Source organism: Tachypleus tridentatus, chromosome 13 (genome assembly GCF_004210375.1).
Source record: "Tachypleus tridentatus isolate NWPU-2018 chromosome 13, ASM421037v1, whole genome shotgun sequence".
Lineage (NCBI taxonomy): Eukaryota > Metazoa > Arthropoda > Merostomata > Xiphosura > Limulidae > Tachypleus > Tachypleus tridentatus.
Window position 1 is genome coordinate 266,793,187 of NC_134837.1, and position 16,352 is coordinate 266,809,538.

General features: G+C 26.9%; 1 protein-coding gene across 1 annotated transcript in view; it reads right to left on the reverse strand.

The window, feature by feature from the left end:
- Positions 1–16,352, reverse strand: part of LOC143236551 (uncharacterized) — a 233,377-nt gene that overhangs the window by 177,670 nt on the left and 39,355 nt on the right. The gene's annotated exons all lie outside the window — the stretch shown is intronic.

Here is a 16,352-nt window from a genome sequence, read left to right on the forward strand (position 1 = left end):
GTCCTTTAACTAGAATTATGGGAATGGATTGGAAAATAAAACAACAACAAGAAGAAACTTACAGATTTCGAGTCTTTAAACTAGAATTATGGGAATGGATTGGAAAATAAAACAACAACAAGAAGAAACTTACAGATTTCGAGGCTTTTAACTAGAATTATGGGAATGGATTGGAAAATAAAACAACAACAAGAAGAAACTTACAGATTTCGAGGCTTTAAACTAGAATTATGGGAATGGATTGGAAAATAAAACAACAACAAGAAGAAAATTACAGATTTCGAGGCAGATTTTTTAACTAGAATTATGGGAATGGATTGGAAAATAAAACAACAACAAGAAGAAACTTACAGATTTCGAGGCTTTAAACTAGAATTATGGGAATGGATTGGAAAATAAAACAACAACAAGAAGAAACTTACAGATTTCGAGTCTTTAAACTAGAATTATGGGAATGGATTGGAAAATAAAACAACAACAAGAAGAAACGTACAGATTTCGAGGCTTTTAACTAGAATTATGGGAATGGATTGGAAAATAAAACAACAACAAGAAGAAACTTACAGATTTCGAGTCTTTAAACTAGAATTATGGGAATGGATTGGAAAATAAAACAACAACAACAAGAAGAAACTTACAGATTTCGAGTCTTTTAACTAGAATTATGGGAATGGATTGGAAAATAAAACAACAACAAAAAGAAACTTACAGATTTCGAGGCTTTAAACTAGAATTATGGGAATGGATTGGAAAATAAAACAACAACAAGAAGAAACGTACAGATTTCGAGGCTTTAAACTAGAATTATGGGAATGGATTGGAAAATAAAACAACAACAAGAAGAAAGAAACTTTACAGATTTCGAGGCTTTAAACTAGAATTATGGGAATGGATTGGAAAATAAAACAACAACAAGAAGAAACTTACAGATTTCGAGGCTTTTAACTAGAATTATGGGAATGGATTGGAAAATAAAACAACAACAAGAAGAAACTTACAGATTTCGAGGCTTTTAACTAGAATTATGGGAATGGATTGGAAAATAAAACAACAACAAGAAGAAACTTACAGATTTCGAGGCTTTTAACTAGAATTATGGGAATGGATTGGAAAATAAAACAAACCCAACAAGAAGAAACTTACAGATTTCGATGCTTTTAACTAGAATTATGGGAATGGATTGGAAAATAAAACAACAACAACAAGAAACTTACAGATTTCGAGTCTTTAAACTAGAATTATGGGAATGGATTGGAAAATAAAACAACAACAAGAAGAAACTTACAGATTTCGAGTCTTTAAACTAGAATTATGGGAATGGATTGGAAAATAAAACAACAACAAGAAGAAACTTACAGATTTCGAGGCTTTAAACTAGAATTATGGGAATGGATTGGAAAATAAAACAACAACAACAAGAAACTTACAGATTTCGAGGCTTTAAACTAGAATTATGGGAATGGATTGGAAAATAAAACAACAAAGAAGAAAAACTTACAGATTTCGAGGCTTTAAACTAGAATTATGGGAATGGATTGGAAAATAAAACAACAACAAGAAGAAACTTACAGATTTCGAGTCTTTAAACTAGAATTATGGGAATGGATTGGAAAATAAAACAACAACAAGAAGAAACTTTTACAGATTTCGAGGCTTTTAACTAGAATTATGGGAATGGATTGGAAAATAAAACAACAAGAATAAAAAGGTACAAATTTCGAGGCTTTAAACTAGAATTATGGGAATGGATTGGAAAATAAAACAACAACAAGAAGAAACTTACAGATTTCGAGGCTTTTAACTAGAATTATGGGAATGGATTGGAAAATAAAACAACAACAAGAAGAAACTTACAGATTTCGAGGCTTTAAACTAGAATTATGGGAATGGATTGGAAAATAAAACAACAACAAAGAAGAAACTTACAGATTTCGAGGCTTTTAACTAGAATTATGGGAATGGATTGGAAAATAAAACAACAACAACAAGAAACTTACAGATTTCGAGTCTTTAAACTAGAATTATGGGAATGGATTGGAAAATAAAACAACAACAAGAAGAAAAATTACAGATTTCGAGGCTTTTAACTAGAATTATGGGAATGGATTGGAAAATAAAACAACAACAAGAAGAAACTTACAGATTTCGAGGCTTTTAACTAGAATTATGGGAATGGATTGGAAAATAAAACAACAACAAGAAGAAACTTACAGATTTCGAGGCTTTAAACTAGAATTATGGGAATGGATTGGAAAATAAAACAACAACAAGAAGAAACTTACAGATTTCGAGGCTTTTAACTAGAATTATGGGAATGGATTGGAAAATAAAACAACAACAAGAAGAAACTTACAGATTTCGAGGCTTTTAACTAGAATTATGGGAATGGATTGGAAAATAAAACAACAACAAGAAGAAACTTACAGATTTCGAGGCTTTAAACTAGAATTATGGGAATGGATTGGAAAATAAAACAACAACAAGAAGAAACTTACAGATTTCGAGGCTTTAAACTAGAATTATGGGAATGGATTGGAAAATAAAACAACAACAAGAAGAAACTTACAGATTTCGAGGCTTTTAACTAGAATTATGGGAATGGATTGGAAAATAAAACAACAACAAGAAGAAACTTACAGATTTCGAGGCTTTTAACTAGAATTATGGGAATGGATTGGAAAATAAAACAACAACAACAAGAAACTTACAGATTTCGAGTCTTTAAACTAGAATTATGGGAATGGATTGGAAAATAAAACAACAACAAGAAGAAACTTACAGATTTCGAGGCTTTTAACTAGAATTATGGGAATGGATTGGAAAATAAAACAACAACAAGAAGAAACGTACAGATTTCGAGGCTTTAAACTAGAATTATGGGAATGGATTGGAAAATAAAACAACAACAAGAAGAAACTTACAGATTTCGAGGCTTTTAACTAGAATTATGGGAATGGATTGGAAAATAAAACAACAACAAGAAGAAACTTACAGATTTCGAGGCTTTAACTAGAATTATGGGAATGGATTGGAAAATAAAACAACAACAAGAAGAAACTTACAGATTTCGATTTCGAGGCTTTTAACTAGAATTATGGGAATGGATTGGAAAATAAAACAACAACAAGAAGAAACTTACAGATTTCGAGGCTTTAAACTAGAATTATGGGAATGGATTGGAAAATAAAACAACAACAAGAAGAAACTTACAGATTTCGAGTCTTTAAACTAGAATTATGGGAATGGATTGGAAAATAAAACAACAACAAGAAGAAACTTACAGATTTCGAGTCTTTAAACTAGAATTATGGGAATGGATTGGAAAATAAAACAACAACAAGAAGAAACAGATTTACAGATTTCGAGATTTCTTTTAACTAGAATTATGGGAATGGATTGGAAAATAAAACAACAACAACAAGAAACTTACAGATTTCGAGTCTTTAAACTAGAATTATGGGAATGGATTGGAAAATAAAACAACAACAAGAAGAAACTTACACATTTCGAGTCATTAAACTAGAATTATGGGAATGGATTGGAAAATAAAACAACAACAAGAAGAAACTTACAGATTTCAAGTCTTTAAACTAGAATTATGGGAATGGATTGGAAAATAAAACAACAACAAGAAGAAACTTACAGATTTCGAGGCTTTTAACTAGAATTATGGGAATGGATTGGAAAATAAAACAACAACAAGAAAGAAACTTACAGATTTCGAGGCTTTAAACTAGAATTATGGGAATGGATTGGAAAATAAAACAACAACAAGAAGAAACTTACAGATTTCGAGGCTTTTAACTAGAATTATGGGAACGGATTGGAAAATAAAACAACAAGAAGAAGAAACGTACAGATTTCGAGGCTTTTAAAAAAGAATTATGGGAATGGATTGGAAAATAAAACAACAACAAGAAGAAACTTACAGATTTCGAGGCTTTTAACTAGAATTATGGGAATGGATTGGAAAATAAAACAACAACAACAAGAAACTTACAGATTTCGAGTCTTTAAACTAGAATTATGGGAATGGATTGGAAAATAAAACAACAACAAGAAGAAACGTACAGATTTCGAGGCTTTTAAAAAAGAATTATGTGAATGAATTGGAAAGTAAAACAACAACAAGAAGAAACTTGCAGATTTCGATGCTTTTAACTAGAATTATGGGAATGGTTTGGAAAATAATACAACAACAAAAAGAAATGGATTTACAGATTTACAGAGGCTTTAAACTAGAATTATGGGAATGGATTGGAAAATAAAACAACAACAAGAAGAAACTTACAGATTTCGAGGCTTTTAACTAGAATTATGGGAATGGATTGGAAAATAAAACAACAACAAGAAGAAACGTACAGATTTCGAGGCTTTTAACTAGAATTATGGGAATGGATTGGAAAATAAAACAACAACAAGAAGAAACTTACAGATTTCGAGTCTTTAAACTAGAATTATGGGAATGGATTGGAAAATAAAATAAAACAACAAGAAGAAACGTACAGATTTCGAGGCTTTAACTAGAATTATGGGAATGGATTGGAAAATAAAACAACAACAAGAAGAAAAACTTACAGATTTCGAGGCTTTTAAACTAGAATTATGGGAATGGATTGGAAAATAAAACAACAACAACAAGAAATTTTACAGATTTCGAGATTTCTTTAAACTAGAATTATGGGAATGGATTGGAAAATAAAACAACAACAAGAAAAACGTACAGATTTCGAGGCTTTTAACTAGAATTATGGGAATGGATTGGAAAATAAAACAACAACAAGAAGAAACGTACAGATTTCGAGGCTTTTAACTAGAATTATGGGAATGGATTGGAAAATAAAACAACAACAAGAAGAAACGTACAGATTTCGAGGCTTTTAAAAAGAATTATGGGAATGGATTGGAAAATAAAACAACAAGAAGAAAAAAACGTTACAGATTTCCAGGCTTTTATCAAGAATTATGGAAATAGGTTGGAAAATAAAACAACAACAAGAAGAAACTTACAGATTTCGAGGCTTTTAACTAGAATTATGGGAATGGATTGGAAAAATAAAACAACAACAAGAAGAAACTTACAGATTTCGAGGCTTTTAACTAGAATTATGGGAATGGATTGGAAAATAAAACAAACCCAAAAGAAGAAACTTACAGATTTCGATGCTTTTAACTAGAATTATGGGAATGGATTGGAAAATAAAACAACAACAACAAGAAACTTACAGATTTCGAGTCTTTAAACTAGAATTATGGGAATGGATTGGAAAATAAAAAAACAACAAGAAGAATCAGTACAGATTTCGAGACTTTTAACTAGAATTATGGGAATGGATTGGAAAATAAAACAACAACAACAAGAAACTTACAGATTTCGAATGTTAAACAAGAATTATGGGAATGGATTGAAAAATAAAACAACAACAACAAGAAACTTACAGATTTCGAGTCTTTAAACTAGAATTATGGGAATGGATTGGAAAATAAAACAACAAGAAAATTACAGATTTCGAGGCTTTTAACTAGAATTATGGGAATGGATTGGAAAATAAAACAACAACAAGAAGAAACAGTACAGATTTCGAGGCTTTTAACTAGAATTATGGGAATGGATTGGAAAATAAAACAACAAGAAGAAAAACGTACAGATTTCGAGGCTTTAAACTAGAATTATGGGAATGGATTGGAAAATAAAACAACAACAAGAAGAATTTTACAGATTTCGAGTCTTTAAACTAGAATTATGGGAATGGATTGGAAAATAAAACAACAACAACAAGAAACTTACAGATTTCGAGTCTTTAAACTAGAATTATGATTGGAATGGATTGGAAAATGGAAAAAAACAACAACAAGAAGAAACTAGAATTTACAGATTTCGAGACTTTAAACTAGAATTATGGGAATGGATTGGAAAATAAAACAACAACAAGAAGAAACTTACAGATTTCGAGGCTTTAACTAGAATTATGGGAATGGATTGGAAAATAAAACAACAACAAGAAGAAACATACAGATTTCGAGGCTTTTAACTAGAATTATGGGAATGGATTGGACAATAAAACAACAAGAAGAAAAAACAGTACAGATTTCGAGGCTTTTAACAAGAATTATGGGAATGGATTGGAAAATAAAACAACAAGAAGAAAAACAGTACAGATTTCCAAACTTTTATCAAGAATTATGGAAATAGGTTGGAAAATAAAACAACAACAAGAAGAAACTTACAGATTTCGAGGCTTTTAACTAGAATTATGGGAATGGATTGGAAAATAAAACAACAACAAGAAGAAACTTACAGATTTCGATGCTTTTAACTAGAATTATGGGAATGGATTGGAAAATAAAACAACAACAAGAAGAAACTTACAGATTTCGAATCTTTAAACAAGAATTATGGGAATGGATTAAAAAATAAAACAACAACAACAAGAAACTTGGCGATTTCGAGTCTTTAAACTAGAATTATAGGAATGGATTGGAAAATAAAACAACAACAAGAAGAAACTTACAGATTTCGAGGCTTTTAACTAGAATTATGGGAATGGATTGGAAAATAAAACAACAACAAGAAGAAACTTACAGATTTCGAGTCTTTAAACTAGAATTATGGGAATGGATTGGAAAATAAAACAACAACAACAAGAAACTTACAGATTTCGAGGCTTTAAACTAGAATTATGGGAATGGATTGGAAAATAAAACAACAACAAGAAGAAACGTACAGATTTCGAGTCTTTTAAATAGAATTATGGGAATGGATTGGAAAATAAAACAACAACAAAAAAAAACGTACAGATTTCCAGGCTTTTATCAAGAATTATGGAAATAGGTTGGAAAATAAAACAACAAGAAGAAAAAACGTACAGATTTCCAAACTTTTTTACAGGTGACTATAATTTATAATATTTAATACTGTGTTGTTAAGCTACTCTTTACACGTGACTATAATTAATACTTTTTAATACAGCATTGTTAAAATACTCTTTACACGTGATTATAATTAATACTATTTAATACAGCATTGTTAAACTGCTCCTTACACGTGAATATAATTAATACTATTTAATACAGCATTGTTAAACTGCTCTTTACATGTGGTTATAATTAATTATCTTTAATACAGCATTGTTAAACTGCTCTTTACACGTGACAATAATTAATACTCTTTAATACTGTATTGTTTAACTACTCTTTTGACGTGACTATAATTAACACTATTTAATTCAGCATTGTTAAACTACTCTTTACACTGACTATAATTTATACTATTTAATACTGTGTTTTTAAGCTACTCTTTACACGTGACTATAATTAATACTATTTAATACAGCATTGTTAAAATACTCTTTAAACGTGACTATAATTAATAATATTTAATGCAGCTTTGTCAAACTACTCTTTACACGTGGCTATAATTAATACTATTTAATACAGCATTGTTAAACTACTCTTTACACGTGACTATAATTAATACTATTTAATTCTGTGTTGTTAAACTACTCTTTACACGTGACTATATTTAATACTCTTTATTACAGAATTGTTAAACTACTCTTTACACGTGAATATAATTAATACTATTTAATACAGCATTGTTAAACTGCTCTTTACATGTGATTATAATTAATTATCTTTAATACAGCATTGTTAAATTTCTCTTCACACGTGACAATAATTAATACTCTTTAATACTGTATTGTTAAACTTTTCTTTACTCGTGACTATAATGAATACTATTTAATACAGCATTGTCAAACTACTCTTTACACGTGACTATAATTAATATTACTTAATACTGTATTATTAAACCATTCTTTACATGTCACTATAATTAATACTATTTAATACAGCATTCTTAAAATACTCTTTACACGTGACTATAATTAATATTATTTAATACAGCATTGTCAAACTGCTCTTTACACTTGACTATATATTATACTGTTTAATACAGCATTGTTAAATTACTCTTTACACGTGACTATAATTAATACTATTTAATACAGCATTGTTAAACTGCTCTTTACACGTGACTATAATTAATTATCTTTGATACAGCATTGTTAAACTACTCTTTACACGTCACTATAATTAATACTATTTGATACTGTATTCTTAAACTACTGTTTACACTAACTATAATTGAAACTATTTAATGCTGTGTTGTTAAACTGATCTTTACATGTGACTATAATTAATTCTCTTTAATACAGCATTGTCAAACTACTCTTTACACGTGACTATATTTAATACTATTTAATACAGCATTGTTAAACTACTCTTTACAAGTGAGTATAATTAAAACTATTTAATACAGCATTGTTAAACTACTTTTTACACGTGACTTTAATTAATACTATTTAATACTGTATTGTTAAACGACTCTTTACACGTGACTTAAAATAATAATATTTAATACATTTAATACAGCATTGTTAAACTTCTCTTTAAACGTGACTATAATTCATAATATTTAATACTGTGTTGTTAAACTACTCTTTACACGGGACTATAATTGATACTATTTAATACTGTATTGTTAAATCACTCTTTACACGTGACTATAATTATTACAATTTCATACAGTATTGTTAAACTACTTTTTACAAGTGACTATAATTAATACTATTTAATACAGCATTGTTAAACTACTCTTTACACGTGACTATAATTTATAATATTTAATACTGTGTTGTTAAACTACTCTTTACACGTGACTATAATTAATACTATTTAATACAGCATTGTTAAAATACTCTTTACACGTGATTATAATTAATACTATTTAATACAGCATTGTTAAACTGCTCTTTACACGTGAATATAATTAATACTATTTAATACAGCATTGTTAAACTGCTCTTTACATGTGGTTATAATTAATTATATTTAATACAGCATTGTTAAACTACTCTTTACACGTGACTATAATTAATACTATTTAATACTGTATTGTTAAACTACTCTTTGGACGTGACTATAATTAATACTATTTAATACAGCATTGTTAAACTACTCTTTACACGTGACTATAATTAATACTATTTAATACAGCATTGTTAAACTACTCTTTACACGTGACTATAATTAATACTATTTAATACAGCATTGTTAAACTACTCTTTACACGTGACTATAATTAATACTATTTAATACAGCATTGTTAAACTACTCTTTACACGTGACTATAATTAATACTATTTAATACTGTGTTGTTAAACTACTCTTTACACGTGACTATAATTAATACTATTTAATACAGCATTGTTAAACTACTCTTTACACGTGACTATAATTAATACTATTTAATACAGCATTGTTAAACTGCTCTTTACATGTGATTATAATTAATTATCTTTAATACAGCATTGTTAAACTACTCTTTACACGTGACTATAATTAATACTATTTAATACTGTATTGTTAAACTACTCTTTACACGTGACTATAATTAATACTATTTAATACAGCATTGTTAAACTACTCTTTACACGTGACTATAATTAATACTATTTAATACTGTATTGTTAAACTACTCTTTACACGTGACTATAATTAATACTATTTAATACAGCATTGTTAAAATACTCTTTACACGTGACTATAATTAATACTATTTAATACAGCATTGTTAAACTTCTCTTTACTCGTGACTATAATGAATACTATTTAATATAGCATTGTTAATTACTCTTTACACGTGACTATAATTAATACTATTTAATACAGCATTGTTAAACTACTCTTTACACGTGACTATAATTAATTATCTTTAATACAGCATTGTTAAACTACTCTTTACACGTGACTATAATTAATACTATTTAATACTGTATTGTTAAACTACTCTTTACACGTGACTATAATTAATACTATTTAATACAGCATTGTTAAACTACTCTTTACATGTGACTATAATTAATTCTCTTTAATACAGCATTGTTAAACTACTCTTTACACGTGACTATAATTAATACTATTTAATACAGCATTGTTAAACTACTCTTTACACGTGACTATAATTAATACTATTTAATACAGCATTGTTAAACTACTCTTTACACGTGACTATAATTAATACTATTTAATACAGCATTGTTAAACTACTCTTTACACGTGACTATAATTAATACTATTTAATACAGCATTGTTAAACTACTCTTTACACGTGACTATAATTAATACTATTTAATACAGCATTGTTAAACTACTCTTTACACGTGACTAATAATTAATACATTGTTATTTATAATTAACAGCATTGTTAAACTACTCTTTACACGTGACTATAATTAATACTATTTAATACAGCATTGTTAAACTACTCTTTACACGTGACTATAATTAATACTATTTAATACAGCATTGTTAAACTACTCTTTACACGTGACTATAATTAATACTATTTAATACAGCATTGTTAAACTACTCTTTACACGTGACTATAATTAATACTATTTAATACAGCATTGTTAAACTACTCTTTACACGTGACTATAATTAATACTATTTAATACAGCATTGTTAAACTACTCTTTACACGTGACTATAATTAATACTATTTAATACAGCATTGTTAAACTACTCTTTACACGTGACTATAATTAATACTATTTAATACAGCATTGTTAAACTACTCTTTACACGTGACTATAATTAATACTATTTAATACAGCATTGTTAAACTACTCTTTACACGTGACTATAATTAATACTATTTAATACAGCATTGTTAAACTACTCTTTACACGTGACTATAATTATAATATTTAATACTGTATTGTTTAATACTCTTTACACGTGACTATAATTATACTCTTTAATACAGCATTGTTAAACTACTCTTTACATGACTATAATTAATACTATTTAATACAGCATTGTTAAACTACTCTTTACACGTGACTATAATTAATACTATTTAATACAGCATTGTTAAACTACTCTTTACACGTGACTATAATTAATACTATTTAATACAGCATTGTTAAACTACTCTTTACACGTGACTATAATTAATACTATTTAATACAGCATTGTTAAACTACTCTTTACACGTGACTATAATTAATACTATTTACTCTTTACACGTGACTATAATTAATACTATTTAAATACTACTCTTTACACGTGACTATAATTAATTATTTAATACAGCATTGTTAAACTACTTTACACGTGACTATAATTAATACTATTTAATACAGCATTGTTAAACTACTCTTTACACGTGACTATAATTAATACTATTTAATACAGCATTGTTAAACTACTCTTTACACGTGACTATAATTAATACTATTTAATACAGCATTTGTTAAACTACTCTTTACACGTGACTATAATTAATACTATTTAATACAGCATTGTTAAACTACTCTTTACACGTGATTATAATTAATACTATTTAATACTATAATTAATACTGCATTGTTAAACTACTCTTTACACGTGACTATAATTAATACTATTTAATACAGTTAAACATTGTTAAACTACATTCTTTACACGTGACTATAATTAATACTATTTAATACAGCATTGTTAAACTACTCTTTACACGTGACTATAATTAATACTATTTAATACTGCATTGTTAAACTACTCTTTACACGTGACTATAATTAATACTATTTAATACAATTGTTAAACTACTCTTTACACGTGACTATAATTAATACTATTTAATACAGCATTGTTAAACTACTCTTTACACGTGACTATAATTAATACTATTTAATACAGCATTGTTAAACTACTCTTTACACGTGACTATAATTAATACTATTTAATACAGCATTGTTAAACTACTCTTTACACGTGACTATAATTAATACTATTTAATACAGCATTGTTAAACTACTCTTTACACGTGACTATAATTAATACTATTTAATACAGCATTGTTAAACTACTCTTTACACGTGACTATAATTAATACTATTTAATACAGCATTGTTAAACTACTCTTTACACGTGACTATAATTAATACTATTTAATACAGCATTGTTAAACTACTCTTTACACGTGACTATAATTAATACTATTTAATACAGCATTGTTAAACTACTCTTTACACGTGACTATAATTAATACTATTTAATACAGCATTGTTAAACTACTCTTTACACGTGACTATAATTAATACTATTTAATACAGCATTGTTAAACTACTCTTTACACGTGACTATAATTAATACTATTTAATACAGCATTGTTAAACTACTCTTTACACGTGACTATAATTAATACTATTTAATACAGCATTGTTAAACTACTCTTTACACGTGACTATAATTAATACTATTTAATACTGTATTGTTAAACTACTCTTTACACGTGACTATAATTAATACTATTTAATACAGCATTGTTAAACTACTCTTTACACGTGACTATAATTAATACTATTTAATACAGCATTGTTAAACTACTCTTCACACGTGACTATAATTAATACTATTTAATACAGCATTGTTAAACTACTCTTTACACGTGACTATAATTAATACTATTTAATACAGCATTGTTAAACTACTCTTTACACGTGACTATAATTAATACTATTTAATTAAACTACTCTTTACACGTGACTATAATTAATACTATTTAATACAGCATTGTTAAACTACTCTTTACACGTGACTATAATTAATACTATTTAATACAGCATTGTTAAACTACTCTTTACACGTGACTATAATTAATACTATTTAATACAGCATTGTTAAACTACTCTTTACACGTGACTATAATTAATACTATTTAATACAGCATTGTTAAACTACTCTTTACACGTGACTATAATTAATACTATTTAATACAGCATTGTTAAACTACTCTTTACACGTGACTATAATTAATACTATTTAATACAGCATTGTTAAACTACTCTTTACACGTGACTATAATTAATACTATTTAATACAGCATTGCATTGTTAAACTACTCTTTACACGTGACTATAATTAATACTATTTAATACAGCATTGTTAAACTACTCTTTACACGTGACTATAATTAATACTATTTAATACAGCATTGTTAAACTACTCTTTTGTTAAACTACTCTTTACACGTGACTATAATTAATACTATTTAATACAGCATTGTTAAACTACTCTTTACACGTGACTATAATTAATACTATTTAATACAGCATTGTTAAACTACTCTTTACACGTGACTATAATTAATACTATTTAATACAGCATTGTTAAACTACTCTTTACACGTGACTATAATTAATACTATTTAATACAGCATTGTTAAACTACTCTTTACTATAATTAATACGTGACTATAATTAATACTATTTAATACAGCATTGTTAAACTACTCTTTACACGTGACTATAATTAATACTATTTAATACAGCATTGTTAAACTACTCTTTACACGTGACTATAATTAATACTATTTAATACATTGTTAAACTATTGTTAAACTACTCTTTACACGTGACTATAATTAATACTATTTAATACAGCATTGTTAAACTACTCTTTACACGTGACTATAATTAATACTATTTAATACAGCATTGTTAAACTACTCTTTACACGTGACTATAATTAATACTATTTAATACAGCATTGTTAAATCTTTACACGTGACTATAATTAAACTATTTAATACAGCATTGTTAAACTACTCTTTACACGTGACTATAATTTAATACTATTTAATACTCTTTAGCATTGTTAAACTACTCTTTACACGTGACTATAATTAATACTATTTAATACAGCATTGTTAAACTACTCTTTACACGTGACTATAATTAATACTATTTAATACAGCATTGTTAAACTACTCTTTACACGTGACTATAATTAATACTATTTAATACAGCATTGTTAAACTACTCTTTACACGTGACTATAATTAATACTATTTAATACAGCATTGTTAAACTACTCTTTACACGTGACTATAATTAATACTATTTAATACAGCATTGTTAAACTACTCTTTACACGTGACTATAATTAATACATTGTTAAACTACTCTTTACACGTGACTATAATTAATACTATTTAATACAGCATTGTTAAACTACTCTTTACACGTGACTATAATTAATACTATTTAATACAGCATTGTTAAACTACTCTTTACACGTGACTATAATTAATACTATTTAATACAGCATTGTTAAACTACTCTTTACACGTGACTATAATTAATACTATTTAATACAGCATTGTTAAACTACTCTTTACACGTGACTATAATTAATACTATTTAATACAGCATTGTTAAACTACTCTTTACACGTGACTATAATTAATACTATTTAATAATTAAACTACTCTTTACACGTGACTATTTAATACTATTTAATAGCATTGTTAAACTACTCTTTACACGTGACTATAATTAATACTATTTAATACAGCATTGTTAAACTACTCTTTACACGTGACTATAATTAATACTATTTAATACAGCATTGTTAAACTACTCTTTACACGTGACTATAATTAATACTATTTAATACAGCATTGTTAAACTACTCTTTACACGTGACTATAATAATTAATACTATTTAATACAGCATTGTTAAACTACTCTTTACACGTGACTATAATTAATACTATTTAATACAGCATTGTTAAACTACTCTTTACACGTGACTATAATTAATACTATTTAATACAGCATTGTTAAACTACTACTTTACACGTGACTATAATTAATACTATTTAATACAGCATTGTTAAACTACTCTTTACACGTGACTATAATTAATACTATTTAATTTAACTACTCTTTACACGTGACTATAATTAATACTATTTAATACAGCATTGTTAAACTACTCTTTACACGTGACTATAATTAATACTATTTAATACAGCATTGTTAAACTACTCTTTACACGTGACTATAATTAATACTATTTAATACAGCATTGTTAAACTACTCTTTACACGTGACTATAATTAATACTATTTAATACAGCATTGTTAAACTACTCTTTACACGTGACTATAATTAATACTATTTAATACAGCATTGTTAAACTACTCTTTACACGTGACTATAATTAATACTATTTAATATTTAATACAGCTATAATTTGTTAAAACTACTCTTTACACGTGACTATAATTAATACTATTTAATACAGCATTGTTAAACTACTCTTTACACGTGACTATAATTAATACTATTTAATACAGCATTGTTAAACTACTCTTTACACGTGACTATAATTAATACTATTTAATACAGCATTGTTAAACTACTCTTTACACGTGACTATAATTAATACTATTTAATACAGCATTGTTAAACTACTCTTTACACGTGACTATAATTAATACTATTTAATACAGCATTGTTAAACTACTCTTTACACGTGACTATAATTAATACTATTTAATACAGCATTGTTAAACTACTCTTTACACGTGACTATAATTAATACTATTTAATACAGCATTGTTAAACTACTCTTTACACGTGACTATAATTAATACTATTTAATACAGCATTGTTAAACTACTCTTTACACGTGACTATAATTAATACTATTTAATACAGCATTGTTAAACTACTCTTTACACGTGACTGACTATAATTAATACTATTTAATACAGCATTGTTAAACTACTCTTTACACGTGACTATAATTAATACTATTTAATACAGCATTGTTAAACTACTCTTTACACGTGACTATAATTAATACTATTTAATACAGCATTGTTAAACTACTCTTTACACGTGACTATAATTAATACTATTTAATACAGCATTGTTAAACTACTCTTTACACGTGACTATAATTAATACTATTTAATACAGCATTGTTAAACTACTCTTTACACGTGACTATAATTAATACTATTTAATACAGCATTGTTAAACTACTCTTTACACGTGACTTGTTAAACTACTCTTTACACGTGACTATAATTAATACTATTTAATACAGCATTGTTAAACTACTCTTTACACGTGACTATAATTAATACTATTTAATACAGCATTGTTAAACTACTCTTTACACGTGACTATAATTAATACTATTTAATACAGCATTGTTAAACTACTCTTTACACGTGACTATAATTAATACTATTTAATACAGCATTGTTAAACTACTCTTTACACGTGACTATAATTAATACTATTTAATACAGCATTGTTAAACTACTCTTTACACGTGACTATAATTAATACTATTTAATACAGCATTGTTAAACTACTCTTTACACGTGACTATAATTAATACTATTTAATACAGCATTGTTAAACTACTCTTTACACGTGACTATAATTAATACTATTTAATACAGCATTGTTAAACTACTCTTTACACGTGACTATAATTAA